The following is a 15,427-nucleotide window of genomic DNA, read 5'->3' on the forward strand; positions in this document are numbered from 1 at the left end:
CCAGCACAGGCCACACAGGAAGGCTTAATGCTCGAGCTGCAGCACATGCTGGGCAGGCTTAAGGCCGGGCTCCCCATGGCAGGAGAGAAGAAGAAGACTGGGCCCCTGGAGGGGCAGGCTGGGGCTTCCTGGATCCCATTTGCTCACAGCCAGCGCCCTGCCCCCTCTCCCCAGGCATCCTTGGCGCCCCCAGGTCAGCCAGAATGGAGCAGCGGTTTTCACTGCACCAAATCCACTTATGGCTTACAGGCAATTCCCAACCACCTCACAGCCCACCATGTCGGCCAGAAAAGAGCCCACTCAGCCTCGCCATTGCTGCTTTTCCTTCCCTCCAGAACCCCGCTTCTCCTGGGCTGCAAGGAGCCATCCCTGGGAAGCCAAGAGGCAGGCACAGGATTCTGCCTCCCAGCAGCCAACCGCACCTCCTCAGGCTTTGCAGAACGAATGGTGGTGCTCTACTAACCCCATTTAGCCGCAATGATGTGCTTAGCTTCTGCCCTGCCTTCCTCAGCTCGACTTTCCTCTTTTGCCCCATTCCTGCCTCACTTCCTCCTTTGGCAAGTCACGCAGAGGAGGCCAGCAGGAAGAGCCGGCCTTCACCGGCCAACCTCCAACAGCAGAGGAGGCCAAGCCACAAGCCTCCAAAAGGTGACACGCCGCACTCCTCTAGGTTCTCCAGCCTGACACCAAGGTGCTTTCTCCACTGCTGTCAGCACCCTCTGTCATGCGGGGGTTGGAGTTATCCCAGGGACAGGCCAATAGGAGAAGGAGGCGGCCTTCCTGAACAGCAAGGGGATCTGGGAAAAGGAAGCCAGCATGTTTCTGCCTGGTTTTGAACCAGGGACCTTTTGCGTGTTAGGCAAACGTGATAACCACTACACTACAGAAACTCCATCTACTTGGTTGTTGCTCACCCTAGCACAGACCGATGGACAAACCTGGAGAAAGTGGTGACAGCCCTTCAATAGGTCAGCTGGCAGAGCAGAGGACTGGAGCCGCGGCTCAGGAAGTTGTCCTTATGTCGCCCTTGTGACTCCAGCTTGAGGGAGAGCTTGTTTTTCTTCCCCTTGCTGACAAAGAGCAAGAGAAGAATGAAAGGTCAGGTGGGCCAACTCGGTGCAGAAGCCCATGCTGCCTTTTCCTGCTGCATAGCCTGAAATGAGGGACTCGTGGCAGTTAAAGGAACTGCTGAACTTTCAGAAAACATCCCACCCGTACACAAAGGGGGATAGAAGAGCCTGTTAGTCTAGCAGGCTCCCAACTGAACTACTTCAGCAGCTGCTCAGTTTCTTTTTGGCCTCCTGCTTTTCTGTCTGGGATGTTGTTGTCAGCTGTGGCACAGAGAAAGGACCTCATTGCGAGCGGCCCATGAAGACAAGATTCACTTTTGCCTTCCTTGCTCGGCTTTACTTGCTTCCTCGCCCTATTCCTGCCTCAGTTCCTGCGTTACCTGAAGGCGACGGGGGGCCAGCAGTACCAGGAGGAAGTTGGGCAGCTAGACCCTGGTGGCAAAAGTCCTGCCGCCACTTGCCACCCCACTCTCTTCTCCCAGCGTCACATATTGGCCACCAGGGACTTGGGGCCCAGCAGTGCAACGGAAGGCAGTGGACAGAGCCACCCTCGCCTTCAAGCTCCGGCTCATTAAACCACATCTTCAGTCGCTGATGGCTAATGAGAGACAGACATTGCTTTGCTATTTTAGCACTTGGAAATGCCATTGGTCAGTCATTGGATCCCTGTAATACTGTTACAGAACAAATGAACATAGAATCTCAGTGTGACAGTCTATACCTTTGGGGGAGCGGCTGTAACCCCCATAATCCTCATTTTCATATCATTGAGATCTTACATATAGAGCATGATAGAGGCATAAATATAGATTGGAACATGAAGTGATGGGAGTTACCGTGCAAGGGGAGAACCAGTGTTGAAGGCTAATTCAGTCAGGGTGGATGTGGTCCTCTCCCCATAATTGATGGGGAGGTGTCAATACCAAGAGAGGGAAAATTGCTTTGTCGTGAGCCAGCTACTCCCAGTCCTTATTCAAGCTCAAATTAATGGTGTTGTTTGCAAATCAATTGTAACTCTGCAATTTCTCTTTGAAGTCTGATTTTGAAGTTTTTTTGAATGGCTACTTTGAATTAGTGGGTGTGAATGTGTAAAGGTGGTATTGACTATACAAGTCCCATATGGTCTCGTGATTTGAATTCCTGTTTTTCACCCAGATGACCTGGGTTCAGTTCCCAGTGTGGGAACAGTGCAGAGCTTTTCCTCAGAGGGGAGGCAGGAAATAGAAGGAATGGGAAGGGATCCTGCCAGCAGGGGAGTTGGACAGTGTTGGGAGGGGACCCCAGAAGTGGGGGTGGGGCAGTGGTCTGGGGGGAGATGAGGGAAGGATCCCAGCTCTGTGGGAAGTTGACATTCTGGAGAGCACAGGCCTGGCATGGGGGGTGGGAAGAGTGAGTGTGTCCCTCTAAACTCACCACCAGCAGGCTTGGAAGAATTACGTATTTGTTGGTAAATGTCAATTTCTGTGTAAACGCAGAACCCAATGGCAAAATCTTTCCATCGATAATAATCAAAACTAACAGATGGGCAAAGTAAGAAACATGTTGCTTGAGAACTTATCCTGTTCTAATCCTCTAGGGTTCCCTTTTGCCTTAGGCACCACCACGTGGGCATTTCATATCCCTCCTCATTTTCACACAGACACACAATTTCCTTTGCACAGATCCATGAACAGCAAAACCTCCCTGTGTCTATTGTCTGAGCCAGGGCATTCGATTCCATTGAAACTTTTTCTCCTGCAATGGCAAAGGTCAGACAGAGGGAATGCGTCCACCTTCCCCCGGCAGTGAGATATTCACTCTCCTCTTCATGCTGCTGTTGTTATTCCATGAGTTATCAAGGATGGAATAAAAAGCTGAGTTTACTCCACGGTGAGGAAAGAAAGGAGCCACCAATGCCCTCAAAAATCTCAATGCCCAGAGAAAACCTGCCTCTGTTATTGGACTCCCAGAGGTGCTGGTAATACAATGGGAAAAGGGACTGTCTGAATTGCCAGGGCAGGGAATGAACAATCTACAGCAACATCATTAACCACAAACACACCCTCATCATGCTCCAGCCAGTAGGGAAATGGGCAGGAACTCTGGCTGTTCAGCCATGGCCACATGTACAGAGCTGCACAGCAGTGAGTGTGCTGGGGAAGCTGGTCTGAGCAAACAATTTGTAATGACCCTTCAGTGAGAACAGAACCAGAGTGTAGAAAGGCCCCTGTGTTAAGTGGTTGTGGCTGAGGCCTTAGGTAGCTGGGTTAGAAAACCATGGGTGTCTTTCTGTGAAGGTTTGATCCTTGCCAGCTAGGCAAGGCTGGTGTGTGGTGTCTCCATGGCTGTACTTTCAAGGTCTGATCACAAGTGCCATAGGGAGCCAAGCCTAGACATATTCAGAGGCTAAGGCCAGGTCAATGTTTCAAACAGTGAGTCTATGCTGCTGCAGCTCAGTAATGGAGATGCTCTGTGCCAGAGTTTCTCAAACGTCCTTTCACTACAACCTCCTTCTGCCAAAATAACTTAATACGTAGCCCTGGAAGAGAGACCAAGCCCCTCCACTTGGGGGGGCAGGGGGGAGTGCCAAAGACTGAGCCCCAGTGGGGAGAGAGCAAAACCAAAGCCTGAGGGATTCAGCCCTGGGTTGGGGGGCTCAGACTTTTGGCTTCAGCCCTAGGACCCAACAAGTCTAATGCCAGCCCTGGTGACCCCATTAAAACAGGGTCACGACCCACTTTGCGGTTCTGACCCACAGCTTGAGAACCACTGCTCCATGCTGAGGGGGGAGAGTTTTCCTGTTGGTGTAGTCAATCCACTTCCCCAGGAGGTGGCAGCTCTGTCATGGGGAGAAGCTATAGCAGTGGGGGTGCAAGCTGTGGTGTTGACCACATTTAAGAAGTTTAATCAAACCCCATTTTTAAAACCACCTGTGGTCTGGGAATGGCAAAGGAGCTCGATGAGGCAGGGTCTGTCCTTCAAAGTCCTGGAGATCACGATTCCATACTCCTGTTATAATGGGGGTACAGCTCAGTGGTAGAGTGTTTGATTGCAAATCAAGTGGTCCTTTGTTCAAACCCAGGTGCCCTCTTAAAAAAAAAAGAAAAAAAATTTCTTCTCCATTATGTTCAGGAGCTCCACCATATGAGGATGCTTGAAATGAATGTGAACACTCAACATTTTGCTGTCCAAATGCATAAAAACCTAGCACACCTGTCCATCAGCTGAAATCAGTTCCAAGCCTCTAAGTGTCTAGTTTATGTTTTCATCAGTTAAACAAAGGGATCATTCCCTGAAGCAGAGCACAAGTTTGAAATACAGGCAGCATAAAGCCAATATTCATAATGTCAACTACAAAAAATGATACACATCTAGAGATAGCATCATTATAATCAGCCAATCAGAACCTCTCCATAGACCCCTTACACGACCACTTCTCTGTAATATTGGCTGCAAATATAGAACAGTGGTCACAATGGTGATCTATACAGTTACAGATTATGTCAATAATGTCACAGGAGGTGACACAGCATCAGTGAGACTGATACTGGAATTCTGTCTCCACTTTTGGTGTCCTCATTTGAAAAAGATGTTGAGAAATTGGAGCTGGGGCAGCAAAGAGCCACCTAATGTTCTGAGGACTGGAAAAAATACCGTCTAGTGAGCTATTGAAAGAGCTCAACCTGATTAGCTTATCAAAAGATTGAAAGGTGACTTCATTGAAGTGCCTTAATGGAGAGAAAAGATTGGGTATTTAAGGGCTCTTTAATCTAGCAAAGAAAGGCATAAGAAGACCCAATGGCTGGAAGGTGAAGAGAGAGAAATTCATATTACAAATAAGGCACAAAAATTCAACAGCGAGGATGATTCACCACAAGAACAAGCTACCAAGGAAAGTGGTGGATTCTCCATCTCTTGATGTTATTTCATGAAGACTAGATGCCTTTCTGGAATGTGTTTACCTCAAAAGTAGCTATTGTGTCCTACAGGAGGCCTGTGATATACAGGGGGTCAGATTAGATGCTCTAATGATCTCTTCTGGCCATAAAGTCGACTAATTTCTGAAAAACGGAGTGTAGCATTGGGAGCAGTGTCTGATGTTTCCCTGTCTAGCTGGCTTGCTGCCTAGAACAAACGCTCCTTGAGTGGGGTGACCACAGGGAGTAGCTCAAACCTCCAAAGTGCCTGGCCAGGGGCAGGACATTGGCACAGCAAGGGAGGGGTGTGGCAGTGACATCACAAAGGCCTTTGGCAGGACCTCAGACTATTGGTCCAAGGTGGTGGGGAGGTGGTGACCTCACAGAGAGATGCTGCCATCAGCCAGGCAGGACAGGGGCGAGGGGCCAGGGAAACCTCAGAGACCCCTGTGGCTTTGCTTCAGCGAGTCTCCTTCTCCAGGTCTCTCTTTGAGGACAGAGAGTATTCGGGTTCATGGACGTGAGCGCCAGGAGGAACCTCTTTCGAGTTTTCTCCTTCCCTTTCAGTGATTTTACTAGAAAACAGCCATCCCTGTTTAGAAGGTAAGAGCCTCCTGGAGGTTTGAAAGCTGTTCAGTCTGATCCATGGGGGTGACAGTTGAATTCTAGGCATGGAAGACACGAGCTTAAGGAGGCAGAACTTTATTCTGCACGTGGGATTTTGTCCCTTAGAATCACTGGGGACATTAGGGTTTGTTCTTTTTGCTTCCCTTTTTCCTCCCTCCTCCTTTTCTCTTGCTTCCTTTGTCCTTTTATCTGTTCCCCTCCCAACACCAGGAGGGTGTGTGTGTGGGTGTGTGTGTGTGCGCGCACGTGCGCTCTGCAGCTCCCACTGTGGGAGCTCCACCCAAAAATATGGGGCTGAAATAGTGCTTGGGCAGTGATCCCATCAGTGACCTGGACCATCCTTTGGGCTTTCTGGTGAGAACCCTCAGCCTCCCATCCTCAGTCTCTACCCTGATTGGCTGAGCAGGGGGTTATTGACAGGGACGAGACTCAGGTCTTGTTGTTCTCTTTTAAGAACAAGTAAGTAAGTCAGAACCAGTTCTATGTTTGATGAATTTTGCTGCTTCTCTGCATTAATGGTCTCTGAGCAGTTCACGATTCTCTCTAACCTTGCAGTTCTCCTCAAATACTTGCTGAATAATTACTGTCACTGTTCTTGGTCTGGAGCTCATCAGAGCACTTTATTCAGGTCATTCAATGTCTGAAATTCAAGATCCGATGGTTAGTTTGAAAATCAGGGCTCTTGGGTCCTATTCCCAACTCTGCCACTGACTGGCCGTGTGACCTAACACAAGTCAGTTCTCCTTTCTCAGCCTTAGCTTCTCCCTCTTTCAAGTAGGGATAATAATGATACGCTCCTACCTACCTCACAGTGCGTGGAGGCAGGGTCGGCTCTAGGTTTTTTGCTACCCCAAGCAAAAAAAATTTTGGCTGCTCCCACCTCAGCCCTGGCGTCCCCCGCCACATGCTCCTGCTGACCGAGCCTGGATTTCCACCACCCGGGCCCCTGCCACCCCAGCCCTGGGCTCTCCCCCGCACACACACACCGTGCCAACAACATAGAGTTGTTCTCCCCAGTGCACCCAGGCTGAGCTGTTCCCATTTATACTCCGTCTCCAGTCGGAGCATGCCCAGAGAGGGTGAGGGGGTGTGGCCTCTTCAGCCCACATGGCGCAGTTAACCCTAGCAGTGCCAGGTCAGGGTTGATACATCTCATCCCAGACAGCATTTCCCAAATGTTGGGATTAGCTAGGAGATCTCTTCAGGAGTAACCTCCTGTAGGGACTGGGTCACAAATACCTTGGGAACCAAATACCTGGGCGTTTTCCTAGTTCCGAATCACTTGCTGTGGAATTCTATCCCTAGATCGTCTGAGACAATATTGAGTTAAACAACTGAACTACCCTGTGACCATGTGCACTTACTTCCGTCAGTTGCACCCATTTGGGGTCTGCTGCTGTTCACCTTTTCAGAGTGGAGATTTAAACATACGACTGTTTCTTTGACAATATGTCCAACAGCTTGGAGTATTCTCTCCTGTTGACTGAACTGTATTTGAATTTTCTCCATGTCATCATGCAGGGATAGGGGAGAAAAACACACCTGAAGTAAAAAATGGTAATTTCCCAAAACATCTGAGCTACATTCTGTCAAACAAAACTAACATGCAGTTATATGACCAAGGAGCCTTCATGAAAGATAGAAAACCCATATCACAGAGAGGTAGAAGACACTTTCATTTTAATTTAAAGTGAAATTCCAGACTAGGTTACATCTGATGTCTCAGAATCAGGATGAGAGATACTCCCATGATCCACTGAAACCTGCTTCACCCAGCGCTTTCTCATGCATCCGACGAAGCGGGTATTCACCCACGAAAGCTCATGCTCCAAAAGTCTGATAGTCTATAAGGTGCCACAGGATTCTTTGCTGCTTTTACAGATCCAGACTAACATGGCTACCCCTCTGATACGTCTCTCATTAGTGTTATTTACAGGAGTTTTAGCACTTTCATAACGGGAGAAAAAGCAGCCGACCTTCCCAGAAGCAGCTTTGCCACTGAGGGAAAAGGGGATTTAAACGGTGCTTGGAATCCATTTGAAATCCTTCCAAGTCTGACACTTTCATCGCCTGCCAGACTGACTCTGATTTAGGATCAAAGACGTGTACAAGCACCATTCCCAAGCATGGACAGCCAAGAACATGACCCCACCAGACAGGCTGGGAAGCGAAGGAATACGAAGGGGTGAACTGTGCATGGCTCAGGCACAAGGTAACAGTTCTGGGGTGATGGGGAAGGATGGAATGTCTGAGTCGCCCCATCTCCTTCCAGTGTCACAGAGCCTAAAATGACCCTTATTTCCCTGACATTGCTCCAGCTCTTCATCATATTTAAATATATTTTAAATGAGAAAAAAAAGTCAACAAAATAACTGCTGTTCTGCACAATCCAGGGTAATGTGAGAACAACTGGGAATGAGGAAATCTCTCCTCAAAGAGGAACTTGACGTCTCTAACAGTAACTTTGCACTGGGAGGAGGAGTATAAATGTGAATCTCCAGGTTTGTTTAGAAAAGGAAATGTGATGATGGTTAGCTCAGACAGGAGGAAATGTGCAAGATAACTCCACCAACTATCCATGGCCCATGTCTTTAGTGCAAGAGTAGTTCTCTTTTTACATCAGGAAAGTGAACTCAAGCTAGCTAACTCCACGGCAACCACAGTGATGAGACCCAGGTAGATTTTATCTCAACGTAGCTGGTTGAAGACACCCCCCATCTCCCCCATCTGGGGTGATGACATTCCTGGTAGAAAAGACACCTCCCATGACTCGCAGGACAATGGAGTTGATACAAAGGACCACAGGATCCACCCCAAAGACGGACGAGCTTCAAAGTGAGCAACTCATGTGTGGGAGCTAAGGACTACAATGTGCAAAAGATGCAAACAGCCTTAACACTCACTACCTGGGAACTGTCAAAAGAATTAAAGAAAAATCTTCTGACAGCTCTAGAGAAGGTTTTATGAAGTTTATCTCCTTTACGGATTCTCTGATGTTTAGAAAGGCCTGAGCTATGAGTGAAGCTTTTCCCACACTCACTGCATTCATAGGGTTTCTCTCCAGTGTGGACTCTGTAATGTGTGACAAGGGTTGAGCTCCGAGAGAAGCTTTTCCCGCACTCACTGCATTCATAGGGTTTCTCTCCCGTGTGGACTCTCTGGTGAGAGATAAGAGAGAAGAGGTGAGTGAAACTTTTCCCTGCACTCACTGCATTCATATGGTCTCTCTCCTGTGTGGATCCTCTGATGCATAGTAAGGTTTGAGCTCCGAGAGAAGCTTTTCCACACTTGCAACATTCGTAGGGTCTCTCTCCTGTGTGGACTCTCTGGTGAGAGATAAGGGAGGAGAAGTGACTGAAACTTTTCCCGCACTCACGGCATTCATAAGGTCTCTCTCCTGTGTGGATCCTCTGATGCCTAGTAAGGTTTGAGCTTCAGAGAAGTTTTTCCACACTCACAGCATTCGTAGGGTCGCTCTCCCGTGTGCGTTGTCTGATGAGAGATAAGGGCTGATCTCTGAGTGAAGCTTTTCCCGCACTTGCAGCATTCGTAGGGTCGCTCTTCTGTGTGGATTCTCTGATGAGAGTTAAGGGTATATCTCTGAGTGAAGCTTTTTCCACACTCACAGCATTCATAGGGTTTGTCTCCTCTGTGTATTCGCTGATGCCTACTAAGGGCTGAGGTACGATTGAAGCTTTTCCCACACTCACAGCATTTGTAGGGTGTCTCTTTCGTGTGGATTATCTCATGTCGAATAAGGACTGAGCGGTAATGGAAGTTTTTCCCACACTCACTACACATAGTCTCTTGCTTTTCCGTGAGGATTTTCTCCTGGGACGTAGTTTCCTTGAGGTCCCTGTGAGTTCCCTGACAATTAATGGGTTCATCCACTCTCTCCTCTGAGTGGTTTCCCTGCTCTCTCTCTGGTCTGGGGTAATTTTCACCAGCTTTTCCCTGCTCATGGAGGCTGGACACACTCCCTTTGGCTCTTCGCAGTAATTCCCCATGCGCTTCGGCGAGCTCAGCATCTTCCTGCTCCTTGCTCTCCCTCACCACCCCATCACCTGCTAGAAGAGAGGAGAAATCTCAGAATTGGGGATGGAAAGGCAGAGAACAAACCCAAGTAAGTGCTGGAGAGACAGAAAATAAAAATCAGGGACTGAATTCCCCCTAACTCTCCCCCACAGGGGACAGTGGAGGGGATCAATTCTGCTCCCCACCCAGAACCGGCCTTTAGGGGGGGCCGTACGGGTGCCCCACCCAAGGGGGTGCCGGGCGCAGGGTTGGGATTCCAACCTGACCCGCTGCCGAGAGGCTTGCTGGGCTGATGACAGCGGCACAGGGAGGCAGATAAGCAGCTGCGTGGGGAGTGGGATAGACCTGAGCTGCAGGGGGAAATTGGACGACCAGCCGTCAGAGTCAGGTGACTGCTCCGGAGCAGAGGGCCCCTCTCCGCCCTGTTCCACGTGTGCAGCTGCTGCTGTTCCTGTCCCCCCCCCCGTTCACCCCCGGAGTCGCCCCGTCCACCCCCGACTGGGAGCATCCTCCTGACTGCTCTGCAGGGGGGAGGTGCTGATTGATGGCGGGGTGATCCCCTCCCCCACACCCGGGTACCTGATTTCCACTGAGCTGGGGTGACGGGACAGGGGGAATCTGCGTGTGCTGCTGCCTCTCTGGGGCCGGAGCTGCCGGCAGCTGCTTGTGTCTGAACAAGCCTAGTTCAGGCTCCTGACCCTGGGAACTTTCTTAAAGAGACAGCGCGCTCACTCACTCAGGCACATACTACCTTCACACACACACACACACACACCAGGGCTCCCTGCATCCAGGTCACTTCCCCACCTGGGCTGTGCTGAGACATCAGGAGCAGCTGTTCTCCTGCCCTCCCCTTACACAGCCTGCAGGGAAGGTGACCTGGGTGCAGGAAGCCCTGACATCGCTCCTTGCTCCCCTCTCCCAGCCCCGCAGGGCTGTGTGGGGCGGGGGAGCAGCAGTCCAGTGGGGGAGCGAGCAGCAATGCCAGCTGCTTTGTGCATCCAGGTCAGGTTCCCCACTTGGGTGCAGAAGGGGGATGCCGGGGTTAGAGGCAAAGGGGGCACAGTGCAGGGGTTGAGGGCACAGGAGAGTGGTGCAGGGGGTAGCAGTGAAGGGGTGCATAGAACCATAAAATATCAGGGTTGGAAGGGACCTCAGGGTGTATCTAGTCCACCCTTCTGCTCAAAGTAGGACCAATTCCCAACTAAATCATCCCAGCCAGGGCTTTGTCAAGCCTGACCTTAAAAACCTCTAAGGAAGGAGACTCCACCTCCCTACGGAACCCATTCCAGTGCTTCACCACTCTCCTAGTGAAATAGTTTTTACTAGTATCCAACCTAGTCCTCCCCCACGGCAACTTGAGGTCATTACTCCTTGTTCTGTCATCTGCTACCACTGAGAACAGTCTAGATCCATCCTCTTTGGAACCCTCCTTTAGGCAGTTGAAAGCAGCGATCAAATCCCCCCTCAGTCTTCTCTTCTGCAGACTAAACAATCCCAGTTCCTCAGCCTCTCCTCATAAGTCATGTGCTTCAGCCCACTAATCATTTTTGTTGCCCTCTGCTGGACTCTTTCCAATTTTCCACATCCTTCTTGTAGTGTGAGGCCCAAAACTGGATACAGTACTCCAGATGAGGCCTCACCAATGTCGAATAGAGGGAACGATCTGCTGGCAATGCCCTATTTACAGCCAAAATGCCGTTAGCCTTCTTGGCAACAAGGGCACACTGTTGACTCAGCCAGCTTCTCATCCACTGTAACCCCTAGGTCCTTTTCTGCAGAACTGCTTCCCTAGTCTGTAACAGTGAATGGCATTCTTCTGTCCTAAGTGCTGGACTCTGCACTTGTCCTTGTTGAACCTCATCAGGTTTCTTTTGGCCTAATCCTCTAATTTGTCTAGGTCACTCTGGGCCCTATCCCTACCCTCCAGCGTATCTACCACTCTTCCCAGTTTAGTGTCATCTGCAAACTTGCTGACAGTGCAGTCCACGCCATCCTCCAGATCATTAATGATTGCGGCACAGGAGTGGAGTGCAAGGGCTGGAGTGAAGGGGGCACAGTGCAGGGGTTAGGGGCTCAGGAGGGGGCAGGTATTGGGGTGCACGAGGGGGGCAGAGGTTAGGAATGAAGGGGTGTAGGGATTAGGGGTGCAGGAGGCGGAGCAGACATTTGGGGCAAAGGGACACAGTGCAGAGGTTGGGGGGAAGGGAACGTGGGTTGCCTAGGAGCCCATGGGAGCCAGGGGCACCAAAATACAAGTTTGCCCAGGGTGCCATTTCCCCAAGGCCGGCCCTGCCCACATCCCATCCAAACACTCAGTAGGAAGGGAGGGAGCTCCAGCCAAGGTGTCAATCATCATCTGTAGGAAGCCAGGAGTGAGATCTGCTGGGGACTGTCCTGAGCTCACAGGGTCTGTGTGGGGAATCCCAGCGGGTTCTCTCAGGCACTTACAGTTTCTGGGTTGGTTTAATGTTTCCTCACCTGTGCAGGGACTTCCCAGGATCTCGCTTTCCACTGAAACAGGGAGAGCCAGGACCCACGGCTCTTCCCCTCCTTCCAGCTGGAAGATCACAGAGGGTTGAGAAACTGGAAACCCTGCTCAAGGGAAAGAAAACAAAGGAGATCAGGGGAATTCATAGGCCATTTATCATCATAAAAAACATTCTATTAGTTTAACCCCAGTCCATTTTAAACAATAAAATCACAGGGCCAGCTCCCCAGGTGCTCAAAGGTGCAGAACACTCTGCTTAGGAGGGATTTAACTATCCCCATCGTTGCTGGGAACACACACAGCCAGACACTCATTATCAAAGAGGCTCCTAAAAAACAGAGACTGGAACTGCATTTCCCAGAAAGTGAAGACTCCAGACAGAGGGCAAGTGTCCCTGGCACTGCTTCTTGCTGACAGACAGGTCCAGAGCCAAAGAGAGAGTCCAGGGGAAGCTGGGAACAGGAAGCGTGGGCTGGGGGGTTCAGTGGAGTAAGGACCAGGAAGGGCAGGGATATCACTGAAGGCAGGATCTCAGCAGCATTAGATGTCAGGAAAGCACCTCCTGCGGCATTAGGGAACCTAGTGAGTCAGGTATAAAGGGAGGGAGCATAAAAAACACTGTGTGTGGAGAAAGCTGGCAAATGAGATGGTGTAGTTCAAGAGCCACAGACCAATTCTTCTGCCAAAGGAGAATGTGAAAAATAAGAATCAGGCCATGTGACTTCAGGAGGGACAAATTCGAAGATCCAAAGAACATGCAGAGAAGAGAGACGGCGGCTCTTGCAGGTGGGGATGGAAAAGGAAGAGTCTCCGTGGTTCATGGAGCCAATTAGTTTGTTTTATCATTCATTGATCATTGTTATGGTGATCTCATATGTTATTTCAGATGTAGTCACTGTGTACGAAATAGATTTAAGTTGTAGGTATAGACAGAAGTAAGACAGGTAGAGCCCTGCATGGATACAAAATTTATATCCGCATCCGATCCGCAAAAATGGTCCATGGATCTCTGCAGATTTTCAGGGCTCTAGGAACAAAATTTGTACCTGCAGCCGATTCACAAAAAAGGTCCGAATTCTCCACCAGGAGACGTGATCAAAGCGAAGGGCTAAAGCAATGAATCCTAAAATCTTCTAATATAGGCTGGAAGGGACCTCAAGAAGTCATCTACTCCATTCCCATCGCCCTGCGGCAGGATCAGGTGTAAATATGCCAGAAGTTTGTCTGACCTGTTCTTAAAACCCTCCTGGGACAAGAATTCCACAACCTCTCTTTGTAATCCATTTCAGCACTTCCCTATCCTTATCGCTGGAAAGGGTTTTGTATTACCCACCCTCAACCTCCCTTGCAGCAGATCAAGCCAATTACTTCTCCTCCTACCTTCAGTGGACGTGACGAACAGTTAATCACTGCTCTCTTATAACAACCCTTGACATATTTGAAGACTGTTCTCAGTTCCCCACTCACTCTTTTCTCAAAATTAAACATGCCCAGTTCTTTCAACCTTCCCTCATAAGTCATGTTCGAGGACCAGGAGGGCGCTTTTTCCTTCTGAATGGAGATGCGCAAGGTGAGGTCAGAGAAAAGGATGTTGGAGTAACTGAGACAGGAGAGGATGACTAAGAGCTCTAGCTGTGCGGATGGATAGGAAAGGCCAATTGTTAAGGATGTTACGCAAAAAGAAAATGCAAGGTGTAGGCACAGCCTGGATAGGAGGCCCCAGAGGGAGCTCCGTCTGCACAGTTATGGGCCTGAGTGACAGGCAGCACAATGGTGCTTTCTGCGGCGGTAGAGAAAGAAGGTGGGGGGAGGGCTTGGGGGAAATATTAAGAGCTTTGCTTCAGCTGTTGATCTTTAGCTGATGGCTAGACATCAGTGAGGAGATGAGAGAGAGAGAAGGGCCGAGATTTCAGTTGCGACAGAAGGAGACAGGCCAGGAGCAGAGAGGCAGAACTGGGAGTTAGGAGCACAGAGATGGTAGTTGAACGTGTGTGTGCGGCTGAGATTCCCCAGAAATAAGGTGCAGAGGAAGAAAAGAAGAGGCCCGAGGACAGAGCCCTGTGGAACCCAAACAGAAGGCTGGAACGGGGGTCAGCCGGCTCATTCTAAAGACACTCTAATGCAGCGACTGGAGGAGGAGGAGGATGCGACTCATCATGGACCTCTTGATGCCACCTGGCAGAGGGCACAGGGTGCCTAATGTTTTACTAGGATCCCACAGACCAGGTACACGCATATTAGTTCACCCAAAGGCGGCGTGTCAGGTGTCTGTCGAAGAACTAGTTAGGTAGGTCTTAGGTAGCTCTTAAAAGCTTTGCCAGTCCAGCTCTATTGTTTAAGGCTGTGAAAAAGTGCCCACATGCATGCGCACACACGCACACCATCCAACATGGCTCTGCTGGCCAAAGCTCAATTACAGACACAGCTATAGTGGCAAAAGCATCCATTCTTTAAAACAGGAAACTAAATGCTCATAAGCTACATTAATGCAGCGTTAAGGTTGCCCAGTGCTGTCTCCTGCCTTGCACCATATGGACGGTGAGTAAACTTAAACCTCTGCAGACCAGGAAATGAAAAGTTAATGTAAACTTTCCCCCAACCCTTAACCCTGTAGCTGGCCAGAACCAGTGAGAATGGTTCTGTGTGGGCCGTGCAAAGGTTAACCAACTGCCACAGGGACTCAGGTATTCAGCTCAATGCAGCAGTAACGGGATGAATTCTATGGTCTGTGGTATAAAGGACGTCAGAGTAGATGACCTAATAGTCACATCTGGCCTTAAAATCTATGAACCTATAATTGATCCGAGGAAAGACTAAGACATTGTCTGTGCTGTGCTCACAGGTGGGAATCCCAGCATTTATCCGCATGCCTCCAGCTGTGTGCACTGGGCCAGCTGTAGCTGTGACTGGCTGATGGAGGGATGGGTTGCAGCAGCTGGGCAGAGCTGTGCCTGTGCTATGCAGAGAGGTGCATGTGAAACTTGGGGGGCAATTCTGCCTCATTTCCGTGCTGAGTGTTGTAGGCTTGGTCAGCAAAGGTGCCCAAGGGTGTGTTCTTGCCATGGGGGTTGTCAGCACCCTGGGGGCGTATGTTCGAGTGACCTGTGGGGCTTAGTGAGGGGTAAGTGAAGGCAGTGACTCAAAAGGAAGTCAGGTTGAGGGCAATGGGGTAGTAACACTGTGCAAGTCTCAGCTGACCTGTGTGCAGGAGGTTCACTACTGGAGAGCAGGCCAGGGGGAGGAAGCTTCTGTTTGCTATGATGGAGTTGAACCCGAATATTCTCTTAGCAAAGAGAAGAACATGTTAG

At 49.9% G+C, this 15,427-nt stretch overlaps 1 non-coding gene across 1 annotated transcript; it reads right to left on the bottom strand.

Annotated features, from left to right (window-relative positions):
• Window positions 1–817: 817 nt before the first annotated feature.
• On the bottom strand, window positions 818–890 carry TRNAV-AAC. Its single transcript has one exon. It is a non-coding gene; the product is annotated as a tRNA-Val (tRNA).
• Window positions 891–15,427: the final 14,537 nt, after the last annotated feature.

This window comes from Mauremys reevesii, linkage group 14, assembly GCF_016161935.1.
Source record: "Mauremys reevesii isolate NIE-2019 linkage group 14, ASM1616193v1, whole genome shotgun sequence".
NCBI lineage: Eukaryota > Metazoa > Chordata > Testudines > Geoemydidae > Mauremys > Mauremys reevesii.